Consider the following 12698-nt stretch of genomic DNA (forward strand, 5'->3'; position numbering starts at 1 on the left):
AGTGGGTCAGTAGAGTTCATTCCAATATTTATTCAGGCCGTTTTTACGTTGATAAATAACTTGGTTACACTTTATTTTAAGGTGTCATTGTTTCTACATGTACTCACTATAGGGTTAGGGTAGGATTAGGATTTGGTCGACGGTTAGTTGCGTGTAATTATGCATCATTTACTGTTATTACTCAGAACATTTTCATGGGTAAATACATGTAACAACAAGGACACTGTAAAATAGTGTGTTACCAATCAGTTTATAGTGCATTTTTGTATTTGCCGAGTTGCTAAGCAGCATTACATGGCTTACGTGTGCGGTTAGAAACATCATGTACTGCAGTAAGATCCAATCACAGTAAATAAATTTAACATTTATGCTTCCCAAACTTGTCAGTTCTTCCTTTTGTTGGAAAGCAGATAAATTCAATCTCTACCATCTTTTCATAGAGTCGGCTCCACTAGGCTCTCTTTGCCGTCTTTATAAGCTATCCTTCCTACGGGTAGCTGAGGGACTGCTGTAATTACCCATGAACCCTTGCTGCAGCTTTTCCTTTTGTCAGCCTTAAGAAACCAGAAGGCCAATCTCGGAGCGGCTGTGACATTATCTTCAGATTGAATAAAAGTTGAAGGAACTCTTTGAAAGAGAACATCTATTCAACCACGAATCAAAAAGAAATTTTTTCTTTTTTTTTCGTGTCCACCTGCAAGTTCACCTGTTGGAGGTTTCGGAGATTTGATCCTAGCCGTGGCTTGTCTTCAGGTGGGATTTCCTTGATGAACATCTCTTAATCAAGCTGTAATTGTTTGAGCATGACCTTTCTTGACCCGGTTAATGGGAATTGCCCTGATTAACGATGTGTGCTCAGTCACACAGTGGGAGGCGCCGCCCACACCCACGAGTCATTGGTTCATTCAATTAATTTATTAATTAAAGGGTAACAATGAGGCAGAAAACAAAGGACCAGCCAAAGGACAACGAGGAAGCGATAGTCTTCCTGTAGTTTGCTGTTAAAAATGATTTATGTTTATACGCATGCTGATTGATAATTATAAAGCATCAAGCTATAATTACTCTGTTTGAAATTAAGCAAAGGAGGATATAGAACTGCTACATGTAATTTAATCATATTCCCTTAAGACTCTAATATGAGAGGAAAGGTGCAAATTAAACGTCTATTTTATATTCAATGGACAATGATATATGCAGTAAGTTTAAAATCTAACAAATTTCTCTAATCCCTGAAAACCATTATTTTGCCAAGTATTCCTATGAACATTTTGATGATCCTAGAACAAACAAACAGTCTTAACAAATATATAAAATACATATAGATTACTATCTGTTAGCGTTTTTATCTCATCTCGAAAGTATATTGCTTGTTTGGACTTGGATATAATGCACGGATTTTTATTAATTTTATGGTTTTGTAATGTTTATTTTATTTGTTCCATTGATCAAAGTCAAGGTTTGGAAATGAGAGTGAGTAAATGATGATAGATTATTTCTTTAATATATATTCAAATGAAATATATTGGTTTTATTTATTTATTTTAAAATAAAAAATAGCTATAGCCTATACCTGTTTATACAGAACATTTGACATCCCAGCCAAATACTAAACATTCATACACACGTTGATGTACTCAAGGCAGGGGCAATATAACACATAAACATACACGCATATTAATTGTGACTGTTTGCTAAGCTTTAATGACATACGCATTTGCAAACAAACATGTTTGGTGAAGCAAATGTCATATTGAGTCACCGATGTGTTCCAAATACCTTCTGTATTTGATCACACTAATAATCGACAGATGTTTATTGACATTAAAATGTCAACATTGAATGAAAAAGTAGAAAATCCACTTCGCAAACTTTGGTGATATGACAGATCATATTCGCCTTACTTCCAGGAATCTGCGAACGTGAGGAAAATGTCACTCTTTTTATATTTGCATTTACTTCGAAACTGGAGTCAAAAAGAAAGGTTGGGGTCTTAAAAGGTTAGTTAACCCAAAAACGCCATCCTTTGTGTATATGACTTTCTTCTTTCAGCCAAACATAATCAGAGTTATATATAAAAAAACTTCCAAGCTTTATAATGGGAGTGAATGGTACCATTTCTTAAGCACAAAAAAAGCACATCCATCCATCATAAAAGTAATTCATACGGCTCCAGGGGGTTAATAAAGGCCTTCTGAAGCAAAGCGATGAGTGTTTGTAAGTAAAATATCCATTTTTATAACTTTATAAACTAATCACTGGCTCTATTGCATGGAGAAAAGACAGTACTCCAGAAAAATGATTAATTGATTACTGAATAATGGAGAAATTAGCATGTTAAAATGGTTTAAGAAGCATTGTTGCACATGGGTCACCTTGCTTAGTCCGGATATCATTTGCCCAGGGAGACTGAAGAGAATAAAGGTGAGTTGGTAATGTATTTGCACTGAGAAGGCCATGGCTGCAGCCTGCAGAATGGGGCGGGGCTACACGTGCAATAAAATACTACTCCAGTAAAAGAGAGGTTTTTAATGTGACATTCTGACATTATGAATTATTAGGAGCACACTTGATCTGAGAATGTCATATTACTCCTGGATCTTACAGAATGTTTCAGAAAAACTAAATTAAGAAGGCACACATTAGCCTATTGCAATGTAATTTAGTTATCACACAACTGCACCTGACACGGCTTGGCCTATAAAAACCAATAACACCTGTTAATAAGTGTGTCTTGCCATGTTATTTAAATTAAAACATGGTGTAATCTTTTTCATTTCCTTTTTCATACTAAGGTGATAAACTTCACATTTCATTAATCATTCATAATTCAGACCTGACCCTCATGTTGTGGATAATCAAGCAATACATTTTTGTTTAAATGTGGGGTTGTTCATGCATTAGCCTAAATACCAGCTTAAAGGGATAGTTCATCAAAAAATGAAAATTAGCCCAGGACATTATATATATATATATATATATATATATATATATATATATATATATATATATATATATATATATATATGGGTGTTTCTGCAACTACGGGCACTTTTGACTGTCCCAATTTAAAAAAAAAATCAACCTCTATGAATTTCAATTTTAACCATCACAGTCTATAATACATATAAAAATGTACACAAAATAGAATGTAGTCGTTAAGATTTTAATCTGGAACATGTTTATTTTTTATGTTTTTCTGGTCATCTTCTTAAAAACTGTCCTTACCGCAATGTTACAATAACGTTCATTTTATACATTTTTCTTTAGTAATTTCTATAAAAAAAATTATATATTTAAATAGCTTTTTCAAATTTAATGCAGTTTGTAAATACTGATATAAAAAAAATATATATACAAAATAGGGAATTTCATGTTTTTTTCTATGCCATGTAACAGTAACCTTAGATGTCAATTGTTTCCATACACACAAAATATAACATAATTAACTTTTTATGACAGATGTTGCAATTTCAATGTGTTAATCATCTTAACTTAAGTGTAAAAATATTTTTTTGCAAATGAAAATGTGAAAAAAAAAATGAAAATGGAGCAGTGCTGCGGTAATGACATCTTGTGTCGGTAAGGACAAAATAATTTTTTTTTATGTAAAAAAATGGCATGTTTATATATATACTAATATATATATATATACTAATATATACTTCAGTACTAATAATATACTGAATATTTGTCATTTAATACAGTAAACCTTGAATTTGTCTCTACCGCAACACCTAAATTTGCTGCGGTAAAGACATGTTGTGGAAATTACATTTTTGCTAATATTTTAGCTAATTGGCAGCTAGCAAGGCCTACCACATTAGTTTTGACTCTTAGCATCTTAATATTCATGAATTCAACGGTAATATACATTTATTTTTAAAATGTAGTTCAAAAATACACAATTATTAAGCTGAATGGTAAGGACACACAATAAATACTAGAGCAGAAAAGATGATGTTTACCTTATTTTTTTGGTATCTTGTGAGTGAGGTAGTGTGGTGGCCCAGTCTGTCAGCAATGTGCTCAAGTGATAATTTCTGTTTCCATAGAAACTAGACTTGTTTGTGTTCGATAAAATTTCACAATAAAAGCTTTTTTTCATTGTTGCGGTAAGGAATCAAAAGTGTGGGACAGGCACATTTAGTTAAAAAAATCCTAAAAATGATCAGTAAATAATACAAAAAAATTTAAGATGCTGTAAATGAATCTGTATATTAAACAGTTCCATTTGAAATAATGTCATATTGTAAAAGAATGAGCTAATTTTAAGTATCTCAACATTGAAACCACGGGTGTGGGACATGAGCAAAAATGGTGTTTGGACCTATAAATGCTTCATAATTTTACATTAAATCATATTATTTATTCATTCTTTTTTATGTCAAGGTGTGTATTGACACTACGTTTATATTTATGAAACATCAAATGATACATTTTTACATAAATCTAAAATTTCACTCCTGGGACTTAAAAGTGCCCGTAGTTGCACAAACACCCATATATATATATATATATATATATATATATATATATATATATATATATATATATATATATATATATATATATATATATATATATATATATATATATATATATATATATATATATACACTAACTCTGATTGTATTTGTCTGAAAGAAGAATGTCATATGCACCTAGGATGGCTTCAGGGAGAGTAAATCATGGGCTAATTTTCATTTTTGGGTGAACTAGCCAATCCCTTTTAATTTAGCAAAACAATAATTTCAGCCAGGGCTTTTTGAAACTGCACAGATTTTCCAGATCATATAGATTAACGACATACGTCCTACACCGACTAGGAACACATTTCTTATCATGGATGGCCAGTATTAAAGACGATCGAGCCAGGCGTGGGGCGGAGCCACGCGTGCAGCCACGCCCCGCTCTGCAGTCTGCAGCCAGGTCAAACTCAGGTGTACCTGATTGCTCTTGCAAAAAGTTGCAAGTTGAAGAGGTTACAGTATGTGAAGTCATTCTTTCTTTTTAAAACTACTTTCACTTGTGTCTTGGAGACAGGAAAATGTCAATGTGAGTTACACAACCTGGAAGTCGAAACGCAGGAGAGCAAGACATCTCTCTCATCAGTTTTACCCGCTTAAACAGGTAGCGAAAGCTTCACAGTCCCGTCTAGCGTGTCTGGTAAATCCTCTGATTTAGGGACGCATGATAGTGGAGGTTATTTTTAATAATTTGAGTGGCACCTGAGCGTGTGACTCTGATGTGTTTTTTTGCGTGAAGGCGGCTGAAGTTATTAGACATGGCGCTTTCGATGTAGCGTCTCACTGAAGCAGCAAATTAACACAAAGACACGGCGACACATTAAGAAAGAGGGAAAGGGGGATGGAGAAAAGAAACAAAAATATTCGTTTCCTGCTGTATCACTCCACTCTCACCTCTCAATTTCCTTTACCGTTTAATCTCACAATCTGTTCAAGTGTTGACACATTCACCTGTGTAATGCGGAACCCATTAGATGTTTAGCATGTAACAGAACGGCGTACCTCAGGGGCACACACACAAACACACGCACGTCTGTATACAAAACACTTCTGAGAGGAGATGGAATGCAATCAGCTTGAAATTGCGTTCATAAATCCATAACAGCGCGTAATTTTGTTGGCGCACTTTTAGTCTCTACGCAATTATTCCATCTGCAGATGTGTAGTATTTAAAACAATGAGTCATAACTCTTTAGGCAACTCTTTTCATTTAGTATTTCAATTAAACACAACATCATCTGAGGCTCATGTTCTCCTGAGGGCCAAACAGTGACACTGCCATTGAATCGAGGGTTTGCAGTTGGTTGGTTGAACAATGTGTCATCAAAATTAAAATTAATAATGAAATATCCTGTTGTTCTTGAACAGAGTTTTGCTGTTATTTTTGTGGAACAAAATGCTATGTTTTTAACCCTCTGGTGCTCCTCAACCATCATTTCACTGAACATCTTAAATGCAACCTTTTCCCGGCATGAAAATCAGTGTAATATAATTATTTTATCAATTATTTTTTAATTAATCCATGCATAGTTGGGATTTGTATCCTTCCCATTAATTTCTGTGGCAGTTAATATTATTTTTTACAATATTTTCTTGTGTGGTGTAACAGTCTACTTAGATCTATTTGTACTTTCATCTCTCAGATGTAATGCCCCTCATATTTTTTTTTTTAAATGTACATTTCAGTTCCACTGTATATACAATTTGACATTTCTGTCTTTAGATGTTAATATACTCTTTTAAAAGTTTTAATGGTATAAGTTGTCTTGCTGTCCTCAATGCAGGGGCAAGAGACTGGACTCTACGATTCTCAGACCGAAAACATTATAGAAATTAAGATGGAGTTGGAGGATGAATGCCACAATTGCCAAAGGACTCAAGGAGTGAGGTATGCAGTTAATTATACATCTTCTATAGTTATGGGTTGAATTCATTCATTTTTTTTCTACTTAAGTTTAGTGTGTAGAGTCCATAATGCAGTAGCATGCAATATTATTTTTAATTGTGCAGTCTTTACAGTTTCTGTGGGTAAGCACTTCATTATTTAATACTTTTTTTGAGTTTTATGCAAGTAAATTGCCATTTTATCAGTGTGCATCTTTAGCAAACATAATGCAAACCCCTCATAAAATGCTTTGAAAAAGCTTGTAAATGAGGGCAACATATTTAACATTTCGAATTTTGTCTGTATTTCCCAACGCATTATTTTGCAGCTTTTTTACACCCTGAAGCCACTTAATCTTTATTTCATTCAGACTGGTGACAGAACATACATTTGTCATAGTGCACTGTAAAACAATCATAAATACCTCCCCTTACACAAAGCCATTGTGTTTAATATTATCGTGGGATTTTATCACTAGGCCTGCTAAGCATTTTGATCATAAATGTGTACTTGTGTGAGTAATAAAACGTTTGGAAATGTGCAGAGAACAGCATTGTTCTAATGGATGTGCAAATTCTGCCTCGGAGGGATAGAAACCACATCATGTTACCATCCAATTTGTGTTCCACTCACCAATTACTTTCATGCTCGGCTTCCCCCCATCTCAGACCAAAAAGAGATTATCAGTATTGCGTCTGAACGCTGCGGTTCCTAATTAAAAAAAAAACAAACGAGAGGCATGTATGCTGATAACACAACTGCGAAAATATGCCGAATGTATTGGTCCTTATGACAATATTTACACGTCATGCAATTGGTTTTCAAAAATGTGACCATCTGTGGTTATGATGTTTTCTGATAATGCTAAAATCTTAACGATGTGATGTTTCTGTCAACAATTCTGTTTTAATAGGTCAGGAATGTAACATGAAATATGACTAAAATTGGTTGATGTTTATAGTATGTGAAAATGTATTCAATTTATATTCATAAATATTCCATTGATGCTAGTGCAGATTGAAGGAATGGGTCCCTCTTATCTAGCTTTGTTTAAATACAGTTTTTAGCTGCTGTTAGCATTTTAGCATTTGCTTGCTGGTGATTTTGTTGTTGTTTTTGAGTTATCACAGATTTTACATAAAGACCAGTAGAATGACTAATTTCAGTGTGATGTAAGTTTCCAAAAGTGTCCATATACTTTTTAGGGACACTGTACACAATTTTACACTTTGAAATTGCTATAGAATCTATTCTTTTATGTTGAAAAAAGTTGGACTGTTTTGTCAGCTTTTCCTCTGCAGGATCACAGGAGTGAGACTAGACTCGACTTTACACTACCGAGACCTAATTAATTAAAGAAATAAAGGTTGGAGGATGGATGCCAAAGGAATTGTCTAAGGAGTAAGGTATGCAGCCAGTCTATGGATTTATGAATTCATGTATCGGAGGAAATGATACAACTAGGCTACTAGTTGACTCTAAACTGAAAAGACGTTGTTTTATTGTGAGATCCCACCCCCTATGGGCCGATTGACAACATGCGGAACGAGCTCCTCCTACTGGCTGTAGCCTCTGGCCAAAAAAGCCTCCGATGACGCAAAAAAACATTTTTTTTTTTTGCGTCATCTAAGGGTTTTTTTCCAGACACACAATACAGAAATCTCTCGTCTCAGGGGGACATGAGGGAGGGAAGCACGGTCATTCGAAAATGCTACCGGGTTTCTACTGATACAAAGCTTAATGCTAATCGGTGAAGTATCCCTTTTACAAAAATGTTTTTAATTTAACATTATTAAAAACATTTTATTTGTCTTTTTTCAAAAGTATCTTTAAAGGCCCACTAAAGTGCCTTGGAGTGTGCAGCTTTGTATGATTTTCACTGAAACAGGAAGCTAAGGTGGGACACATTGATTGGCCCCTCCCCCTTTTCAAATAGCCAATAGCGTTTAGTTTACCTCACATACTGTAAGTCGTACTTGACAGCACCATGGAAGCGAATCTGACCGCTGATGATACGATGGATTCAGTAGTAGAGGTGTGAAAAAATTCTAGCCATTTCATTCTTAACCAACGTACAGTTGGAAAATGGAATAAAACTCGGGCGTTTGAGCAACCGAACTCGAACCTCCAACCCATATTGCTCTGTGACATGTCAATGGTCGCTTTGTCCAGGTGGTACTTGCTATTGAATGCTGTTTGAAATCAACGTGAGATCATCTACAAGATTATCTACTGACAACCTGCTGTTGTCTTTTTTTGAGAGCGTAAGACTAAGTAATTGTTGCAGTGGAGCTACTAATGTAACTCTGTTTATCTGATCTTGATCTTGGATTAGCATCTCTACTGCAAATACAAACTAAGATCCATACATCTGTGAAACGCTATACGAACACACACTCTACCCATCTGCCCTTATTTCTCAGTTTTTCTCAGCACTGAATGTGAAATTTCCCAGTGTAGAAATAGCAATTTGTGTGTTTTTGTATTATGCATATAGTTTGAAACCATCTACTGGATTTCTATTTTAAAGGATTAGTTATGCAGCACATTTATAAGAGCTTGTTGCACGAACGCATGAATGCACACACCAGGTATAGCATCCCTCTGCTTCTTCCCATCGGCCTAATGAAGATGGATTTATCCAATCTATTTCCTGACACCAGAACCAGAACAAGCCAACCCGTCCCCTGTGTGGTGTCATCATCTTCTTCTCCTCCTCCTTTGCTCTTCCGTTCCTCCGCCGTGCGTTTCGCTCCTTACAACCGATCAGTCCGCCCTGATGCGCCACCAGACCAAGAAGTGAAAAGGGCAAGAAATTTGTCACTTTCCCCAACAAGACCCTCACCAGACATAAGAACAACGGCATTAATCATCTGACATTTCAATATTGTATTACCCTTTCTGGGGAAAATCAAGGGGGTCATTAAACGGGTAAAAGGAGACGGGGTCGCTGATCAATAGAACAAGCCTCGAACAGAACCTTGAGCTTTACTGCCGTCTGCAGATTCACAGCTGCTGTCAGTAGGTATGATAGGAGACGGCCTTAACTAATTGCCTCTACGTGAAGGGCATGAAGTGGCGTTCAATGCATTGATGTGGCACTGAAGAGAACACTTAATCAGCAGGCAATGAATATAAACAGAAAGAGACCACCAGAGGGGAGCTCCTTGTTTGTAGTGGCGTTCGTGATGAGTGTCACTGGAAGTGTGAGGTTTTGTCTCTTTAATGCAGTAAAAACAGCATTCAGTGGAGGATTGCGAATGTTGAGTTTGAGATGTCATCACAGAAATGCTTTTGAGAGTGTGAGGGTTGAGGGGGTTCATGCCCTTCAAATGTTTTTATGTTCTGTTTTAGAGCAGAGGCACAGGGAAAGTTTTTCTTCAAGGATGAATTAAACGAAGCGACAGACTAATAGCGAGAGATACCCAAGTCGTTTCTCTCGGCTTTCACAAGTCTCTCCTGGCCGTTCACCCGTGTCTTCACCTCTCATCATTCATCATGCCGCGATCTCGGTGTGTCTGTTCAGCAGGTCGTTTAACTAAGAAAACATGCCAATTTTAGCCGTTTGTGTGTCCACGGTCCTCTTCAAACGCTGTTTGGACGTGGTCAGTCATCATCGTGTTTTTAGCGTGGTCAGAGTTCAGGTCTGTGACTGTGGCGCTCTTAACAAAACAGTGATTAAAGACTAAAAAGTGACTCATTTTTTTGTTAAAATACTTTCACCTATCTTAATACGCACTTTCATTCATTCGTTGGTAACATTTAATAATCACAATTAAGTCTCTCATTGGTTGATTTTCCCTGAAAAGCATAAACACTTTGGCCCTATGTTTGTTTGAACCTGTTTTTGCATTTCTGTTTAGTGATGGTTAGCAATAGTGCAGTAGGGCTGGGCAATATGGCCAAAATAATTATCACAATACATGTTTTCAAATCAGTAAATATCGATAAGTATCACGATAAATGTCAAATCTTTATTTCTTTCAAGTTTAAAGGCAGAATTTTGCTTCTAAGTGAATGTTGTAGAAACCAGACTGTTAATTGTGGTTTTAATCTACTCTTTATTCATGACAAACACTTCACATTTTAGAATTTTCGTATCTTCAGCAGAGTTTACGGTGCAGACTGCAATATTAATAATACTACATGTTTTGTCTCTTAGAAATGTACATTTGACAGTAGCTTGAGTTGTGACAGTGGTAGCTTGAGTTAGGATGCTGATGTAAATTTGTTCAAAAACAGTAACATCTGTACAACCTCATTTCTATATGGTAAAATTTTAATATTATGACTGTTTGAGTTTTATTGAAACTAACCATTGGTCTTCCATAGTAGCATACATTTAAATAATCCTAACCACCGTTAAAACCACGCATATAGCACCTAAATACCATGGTAAAATGTAACTATATGGTATTTGTATGAAAAACAGTAGCCTAAATGCATTTAGTATAAATGCACAAACGCTATAGGCTAGCTTAAAGGGATAGTTCACTTTGAAATTAAATTTTGGTATGTTTTAGCTTACCTCAAGCCAAGGGCATCCAAGATGTAGGTGTCTTTTTTTCCGCAGTAGTTTCAATTTTGATATTTTTAGGTCAAACCGTTCTTGTCTGTCAGTCGTATAATGCAGGTCTATGGTCACCCCCTCAAAGAGCATGCACAGAGAAGTCCAAATTAAACAATTCCCCATCGTAAGTACACATTGATGGCCTAAGACACGAAACGAGCGGTTTGTGTGAGAAAACGAACAGTATTTATATTGTTTTTACCTCTTGTAACACAGCCACGTCCAAGTGATCTGAGGGCGCGAGCGCATCCTGGTGTGTGACGTGTGCACAGACTGGTGCACAGATATATTCACTAGATGTCGCCTTGGCTACGGCAGTTCATTGGAACGAATGTCTTTAATGCCAAATCTAGTGTATATATATCTATGCACCAGTCTGCGCACACGTCACACAGCAGGAAGCGCCCGCGCCCTCAGATCACTTGGACGTGGCTGTGTTACAAGAGGTAAAAACAATATAAATACTGTTCGTTTTCTCACACAAAATGCTCGTTTCGTGTCTTAGGCCATCAATGTGTACTTACGATGGGGAATTGTTTAATTTGGACGATGGGGAATTGTTTTAATTTGGACTCTGTGCTTGTGTTTTGATACAGTGACTATCGACCTGCATTATATGACTGACAGACAAGAACGGCTTGACCTAAAAATATCCAAATTGAACCTACTGCGGAAAAAAAGACACTTACATCTTGGATGCCCTTGAGGTAAGCTAAAACATACCAAAATTTTATTTTCTATTTTAACTATCCCTTTAATCACAAAAATACTGTAATTGTATTCCATTACTCATTTACCGGTAATACATTTAATACCTACACGTCTACATTAGTAATATAAAATTTGATACGAATATCCCACATTTCTGCCACAATAGTGCAGTTAGTGTTACTACAGTAAAACCATGGTTAAATGATGGCGATTTGTGCGCAATGATACAGTCAGAATACTTTTCAATCAACAGTGTTTCTCCTGTTTGTCTTCGCTCAATTCAAGCACTTCCCACTGGATCTCACAGCGCTGTTGTTCAGTGGTCACGTGACCTAGATAAATCGGCGAGTAACGCATCTGCTCAAGGAAGCTCGCGCTGCGCTGCCGTTTGAACTTTGAGCCGTGCGGATAATTGGTCCATCCATGTGGAGCGTTTCAAATGAGTAGCGCTGATTCGTTTCGCTTTGAGCGCATATAAATTTTATCGAACTCTTGTTATCGTTATATCGAGGAAAATTATATTGCGATAATTATCGCTATATCGCCAAGCCCTATGCTGGAGAGATGGATGAATCCAAGAACAAACAAATGCTTGAAGGGTTGTACCTGTGCAATTCCTTTTTTAGATATGAAATGATTCTATGAATTCCTTTTTTTTTTTTTTTTACATGTACCTGTTTTTGTAGATTAATGTACAATTTGAAATGTTCACTGAAAGTCTTTTGGCTTTAACAGGCTCTTCTAACATTTACCATGTGGCATTGCAGTCTGTAAGGAATTGTGCCATTTATCAGCTTGGCATGTCATTCCTTTTAATCATTGGTTTATAGAGACATCTTGGTGCATAATTCATCCATTCATTCCCTTTAAGATGGAATGTCTTTGTCAGCAACTGTTGATTGCTTTACACATTTACGTTCTTCCTGTCATCCGCTGTCGATTTGGCTCGTTCAAGCGTTCTGCTTTTGGCAGGGAGATAGTTGCATAAATTTGACTGAGCTTC

The sequence above is a fragment of the Scardinius erythrophthalmus genome (genome assembly GCF_964197995.2).
Source record: "Scardinius erythrophthalmus genome assembly, chromosome: 7".
Taxonomy (NCBI): Eukaryota; Metazoa; Chordata; class Actinopteri; order Cypriniformes; family Leuciscidae; genus Scardinius; species Scardinius erythrophthalmus.